The following is a 7,059-nucleotide window of genomic DNA, read 5'->3' on the forward strand; positions in this document are numbered from 1 at the left end:
AAAGTGAAGGCTGTTCATGGATTCAAGAGAAATTTATGCTTCAGTAATTGGCTCTAGATGGAATGAAAGTAGCCTAGAGCACAGGCAGAGATGAGTATTCTGCAGCTGTTCCCCCAGTCTAAGTCTCAATTCTGTATAATGAAAATAGAATATTTTTGTTATAAATTTGAGGATGGAAAAATAAACAGATATTTCCCAGAAAATTAGAAATGAGTTTCCTGAATTTAGGTATGATGGTGGCAGCACCCTAGGAATTCTCCATATAGGTTAAGTGAGGATGATTTTGTAAACAGACAGATGGGATTCAAAAATTATAAAGACTACCGGGTCAGTAGTGTGGCGTCATGTTTGCCCTTTTATGAAACTGTATTGTCTCACATATGTCTGAAAGATGCTGACTCTGTAACCGCAATACTGCTACCCCCAGCTTCACTGGAGACCGGTGGTTGGTTGGGAGATATAAAAAATTGTGCTTGCTGTGAAATTTTTATGTATGAGATTGTATAGTTTTCTCTTTTTTTTTTTTCTGTTCTAAATCTGTGTTATTCTGTGTCACAAGAAAATGTTGGCACTGGAAAATAGAGAAGCATTTTCCCAAGCCCCTATGAATTTTGTGACCCAATTTCCTTGTACAATTTCAATAAAAGACTGGGGCTGAGTCAAGTCTAGGAGAGCACCCTGACTTCTGAATTCAAGTGCTCACATGCCAAAAAACAAGCCTGTCAGTATTATATCTCAACTGTTTGTTTTATTATTCACCTACCAGGTATCCCTAGTCCTTGACACCCCCGACTCTTGTCGAGCCTGGATCCCAGCAATAAAGAACATCCCTTGCTCTTCCACTTAAAGACTTTGTATTTGTACTTGCCCGGCATCCTGTTCATGACAATTTTCATTTCTGTTTATGTCGAGTTAACCCAATCAAAATATAAAGATGTTTTACTATAAGTTACAGAAAATAAAGTAGGAAACCTTTCATGGAAAGTATTTCAGATACTTTCTTATCTTCTGCTCATTTTAGAGCACTGTTCCCTCTTACTAGAAGTTAAAAAAAAAGTACATGAAATGTTAATCATCATTCGCAATCATCTCTTTTACATCAGTTGGAGAACACATGCACTCTGGCTTGTCTTCTCAGTCCCTGGACACTTAGCTTACTGAATTACTGTGCTATGGTTTCTACCTCAAATAATATGACACATTCTAGAAACTGCTAAAGGTTTCCTACATCCTTGTTTTACATGTTCTTTTCCAGGTAATTCCATTTCTTCTTTTTTCCCCTTGTTATCGTTTTATTGAATAAGAAACATGTCAATGGAGGTGGTCACTAAAGAAAAGATTGACAAGGTATGATGAACTGTAGGTTTATCCTAAATGAGTATCACAATTTTCATAGAAGTCATTTTATAAAGATGACAAAGGAACTATAAGACTGTGAGGAAGAAGCAAAAATGGACATTCAAAATTACAATTTCTGAGCAAGTCTAAAGATTAGGTTTTTCCATCATATCAATCTCAGGGAAGGTTGCTAATCCTCCAGGGTTTCTGACACACTCAGGATGTCATTACAACACTGTGTCTTGCACAGTAATAGACCGCAGAGTCCTCAGATTTCAGGCTGCTGAGTTCCATGTAGGCTGTGTTGGAGGATTTGTTTGGAAACAGCAATTATCAAATCCATTTGGAAAGGCAAAAAACCCAGAATACCAAAAACAATTCATAACAATAAAAGAATCTCTGGGAAATGCCATCCCTGGCAACAAGCTCTACTACAGAACAATACTTATAAAAACTGCACGGTATTGGTAGAGTGACAGACACATTTATCAATGGAATAGAATTGAAAGACCCAGAAATAACATGACACATTTATACACACTTGATCTTTGACAGTGAAGCCAAAAATGTACAATGGAAATAAGAAAGCATCTTCAATAAGTGGTGCTGGTCTAATGGCTGTCTGTATGTAGCAAAATGAAAATAGACCCATATTTGTCACCTTGCACAACACTCAAGTACAAGTGAATCAAGGACCTCAACATAAAACCAGATACACTGAATCTAATAGAAGAGAAAATGGAAAGGAGCCTTGAACTCATTGGCACAGTGGGACATTTCCTAAACAGAACTCCAGTGGTTCCCACTCTAAGATCAAGAATTGATAAATGGGATCTCAAGAAACTGGAAAGCTTTTGTAAGGCAAAGGACAGAGGCAATAAGACAAATTGGCAACCTACAAATTGGAAAAAAAAATCCTTCACTAATACCCCATCCAATAGAGGGCTACTATCCAAATTATATAAAGAAATCAAGAAGATAAGAACAAACAAACAAACAAATAAAAAAATGGGGTATAAAACTAAACCAAGAATTCATAACAGAGGAATCTCAAATGGCTGAGAAGCACCTAAAGAAATGTTCAAATTCCTTAGTGATCAGAGAAACGCAAATCAAAACAACCCTGAGATTCCTTTCACTTTACACCAATCTGAATGGCTAAGATCAAAACCTCAGGTGAAAGCATATGTTGGCAAGGATATGGAGAAAGTGGAACACTCCTCCATTGGTGGTGGGATAACAAACTGATACAATCACTGTGGAAATCAATTTGGAAGGTCCTAAGAAAATTGGAAATAGATATACCTGAAGACCCAGCCACAGAGGTATGTGTTCCACTATGTTTGTAGCAGTCTTGTTTGTGATAGCCAGAAGCTAGAAAAAACCCAGATGTCCCACAACAGAATTATGAATAAAGAAAATGTGGTTCATTTCAACAATGGAATACTACTCAGGTATTGAGAATGAGGATGACCTGAGTTTTACAGGCAAGTGAATGGAACTAGAAAATATCACCCAGAGTCAGGTAACTCAGACCCAAAAGGACATGCATGGTATGTACTCACTATATGGGTAGTAGCCAAAAAAAGTACAGAATAGCCAAGATACAGTTCTCAGAACTCAATTCTATTTATTCTTATTCCCATGAGTAAAACATGCATTTTTAAAGTTTACTAAAATCTTTGTTTGAAATAATTTTTTTTCAAAACCGTGTTTAAGTATATACCTCTGGCTATTATGGAAGTCACTATGTATACCAAGCTTGCTTAGAATGACTAAGCTCTTGCCTTGTTTGTTCAATCCAATTGGACTTTTGGATTACACTGTTACAAGTTATCTTTCTTCCATGCTTTCACATTAACAAGCGAATATCTTAGCTGTCTGTTCAAGTAAAAAGAATATGTAGTCGTCTTGAATAATTGTGTTTCACCTTTAAAGTATCCACTCAATAAATATAATTGATTGAGTTTCAGAATGTCTTGAGAGTTGAAATCTCATAATGACATCATTTAACATGTCTCCTTTTCTGGATTGTTATAGTAGTCTTCTAAATTGTCACATATCTTTAATGTAATCATGTAGTGCTGTTATGTAATCATATACACATATATACATATATACATATATAAACAGACAATACATAGGCAATGACAGGTGTACAGTATATTACTTCCCTGTAAAAATCTCTAATTTTACATCTATATCAAAATAAAATCCAATGTCTTTAATTTAAACTGGCTCCATGATGTTACTAATACTGTTTTTTCCATATTCTGACTTGCTGACTTATTTTAAGCCAGTCACAGAGATATCTTGATGTTATTTAATATAGCAGACACTCAAGGGCTTTTCATTTCTGCTGTCTTTATTTTTAAAGGTCATCCTTAGATATTGCTACGATTCAGGCCTTTTCAATTCTTCCAGATCTTTGTTCAGTGATACATTATTGGACTGGGCTTTCTTTCCTGAATACTGAATACTCTTCTGAAAATGTGACATCATGCACCTTCTGAAATGCTGTGATCTTCTTGTATACATACTGATTGATTTTCCTGCCTAGTTTATGAAAGTAGAAATTATTTACACTTTTACTGTAGAGGTACTGGATACAGAGACTCAGTCTTTAAATACATATTAACAAACACAGTAATATGGAAGATAATTTCAGTCTTCTTTGTGAATGATGTTGCCAAAGTTATAAGACTCTAGATAGCATTAGACAGAAAAGCTGTAGAATAATAAAAAAGCTTCAATAAGTACTCTGGGGGAGGGGTGCTGTCAGAACCAGCTATGAAAATGTGGAACTCTGTCTTTATAGCTGAATATTTACCACATTCTAAGGATAGTGATTTCTGTTGTCAACTTTATATATTTATTATATTTTATATATTATATATTATGATTATATATTTAAAAAACATTTAGGAAATTAATCATATTGGAACCTGTTATATGCGCCAAATCTGGGATGAATTGTTTTAAAAGTCATGTTTATATACTAGAAACCCAAATTGTGATTTTTATTTTATTCAGAGAGCATTAAATGTGCCTACATGGTTTTCTCTCAAGCAAGATGTTTAGAAAACTAATAATTAATTTACTTATTTTTCCTTATCTAACTTTTAATTTTGTGTTTTTAGATATTTATACATGCATAAATCCATATATATTTGGCACATTTTCAAATGTCCTAAATTTCAAAAATAAAAAGAGTTATAACACTGCTCAAAATAATTTAAGTTATTCTGTGTTCTGTATGCACATGCAGATACAAATGAGACATTAATATATACCACGAACACCCAGACACACAAACATGGACACACACACACACACACAGAGAAAAAGATATAAAACTGTATTCCCTATAAAGTACAACCAAATATACAGTAAAAAATTGAAAACAAAACCATAAATGATGTAAAGATATAAGAAGAAACTGTAACACATTCTATAAAATTTCTGATAAAGGACTGATATAAAATGTTACATCAAAAATCAAAATTGTTCCCCTTCAAGTACTGGAGGTCAGGCCTCTATCCCTGCCTTCACAAGATTAGAATTGCTACAGCCCTTCTATACTTGGAGAAGGGAGGAGATGTCAGGGGAAGCCCTGCTTACACACTGGAGGCCTAAAATCAGCCATAGGCCTAAAATCAGCAATAGGCCGGTCATACATGTATACTAACACCAAGTCTTGGGTCTCTGTGGAAAAACATTGAAACAGATGGCTATAAGCTAATGTAAACAGGCAGCTTTTGTGGAAATTTACAAGCCTGAGTAGTCATAGACCTTGTAAATAGGTAGCCTTGGCAGACAATACCAACTTAGATAAGGACAAGTGAATCATAGGCAGAGTCATAGTGACTTGTCCCCTGAACCTTCACCCAGCTGATACCCGGTTCTGAAAGATATCTGTATTCCCCCTGAGCACCCACACTCCAGTGTCATTCCCTTCCTCATATCCTGCCTTTCTGTGTTTATAATCCCTTTGTGAATGAATTACAATTTGAGAAAAAAATAAATTATTTAAAAAAACATCAAAATTGTTTCATAATTCTGTACAAATATTTTCTCAAAAACTCAAGAACTTAAATGTGTGTCATATAACCTTCCTAGAATTTAAAATTAGTTGTTCAAAGAAAAACTCAGCTGCTTAAAGGAGTCATTATATAATAATAGATTAGCCATTTTTCTAAATGATAGTGTATTACCAATATATCTCGGTGAAGTAATAGTAGTGAAGAGATCACAGTAGAGTAAACAAAAATACCTTGATAAGTGAGTATGTTTTACTCTGAGAAGTATGTTACTATGCCGTTTCCAAATTTACTCTATAATTTAACATGTTTGCAGAGCAAATGAAAGATCATTTGTATTCAATATGTCAAATATCATAATGTGTGCTTATATATTCAGAATGTATTTACAATTTAAAAGTAAAATGTGGAAAGATTCTGGATTAAACTATTTTGTAGTTGTATGAGTTGACACATTGTTTTTGGCAGATCTGGTTATGATAGTCAGTGTTGATATTTTCTGCTTTTCATATCTCTGAAAATATGAGCTTTAAAAAGGAGAATAGAAAAATTCTAAAGCCTTTTATTAAATAAAACAAATTATCATCTTCATAATTCTTTTATAACTAGAAAACAAAATTAGAATAATAATGATCTTTTGATCCTTCAGTTATATAAATTTTTATAAAGATCCATTATTTATGCCAACTGTATTCTCATTTGAGACATTTGAGGCATGTCAATAGTGATATGCTAGTTGTAGTGTTTTTTATCCTTAGTATTCTGTCCAGATCCCTTGACTTTCTAGAATCTCTGCCTTATCTTTTTACTGAATGAATAATTTCTACTGTATTTGTTTACAATGTTATTCTATGAGTCATGATTATTGGTCTATGCGTGTAATGTTGAGATCTAAGATAGGTGTAATATTATTCTTAGGGCATTCTCTTTATGTTTTACTTGAGGTAGTGTTTATATAAATAGATGGAATACTATGTAACATTTTCCTGTCCTTTACATAATCATATCTAAATTGACATCAGTTTTCAATAGTAAAATTTTAATGAAGACAATCATTTGTTATTGGAGATATTTTTTATGAAAATTCATAGCCCAACTTAACCATTCCAAGTAGTTAATTGCTATCTTGATTATTTTGTTATTCATTTAGTGATTAAAAATCTGTCAAGTAAAGATGACTTATTTTATATATTATTTTAAGGTTATTTCTAACGTTCCTTTATCACATACTCAGGAACTCTTTATGAATTTTAAAAATTAAGGTATTTTATACTTTCCAGACCTGTTATCTAGAAGAGTGACTTTTCTCAACTTTTCTTCACAAGTCTTCCTAAAAGCTTATTAGTCTTTTGTTACAATGTGTCAAACAAGTTTATTGTACAATTAATACATATTTCAAGAACTTTTAATTCTGAGATATCAGCAGTTTTCTAAAGGACATATTGATAGTCAGAAGCTAAACCCAGAAATGCTAAGTGGACCTATTCATTTTACATCTAGCATTTAAAGATTTCCTACTAGAAAAATAGTATACAAATGTTTCAGGTGATATTTATGTACAAAAATAACTTTGGAAGAAAATGTTTTGCCAACTTTAATACTTATTTCATAATATTTAATCATATTCTTGGCTTTATATATATATATATATATATATATATATATATATATATATATATAT

The sequence above is a fragment of the Grammomys surdaster genome, unplaced genomic scaffold, assembly GCF_004785775.1.
Source record: "Grammomys surdaster isolate TR1022 unplaced genomic scaffold, NIH_TR_1.0 63, whole genome shotgun sequence".
Lineage (NCBI taxonomy): Eukaryota > Metazoa > Chordata > Mammalia > Rodentia > Muridae > Grammomys > Grammomys surdaster.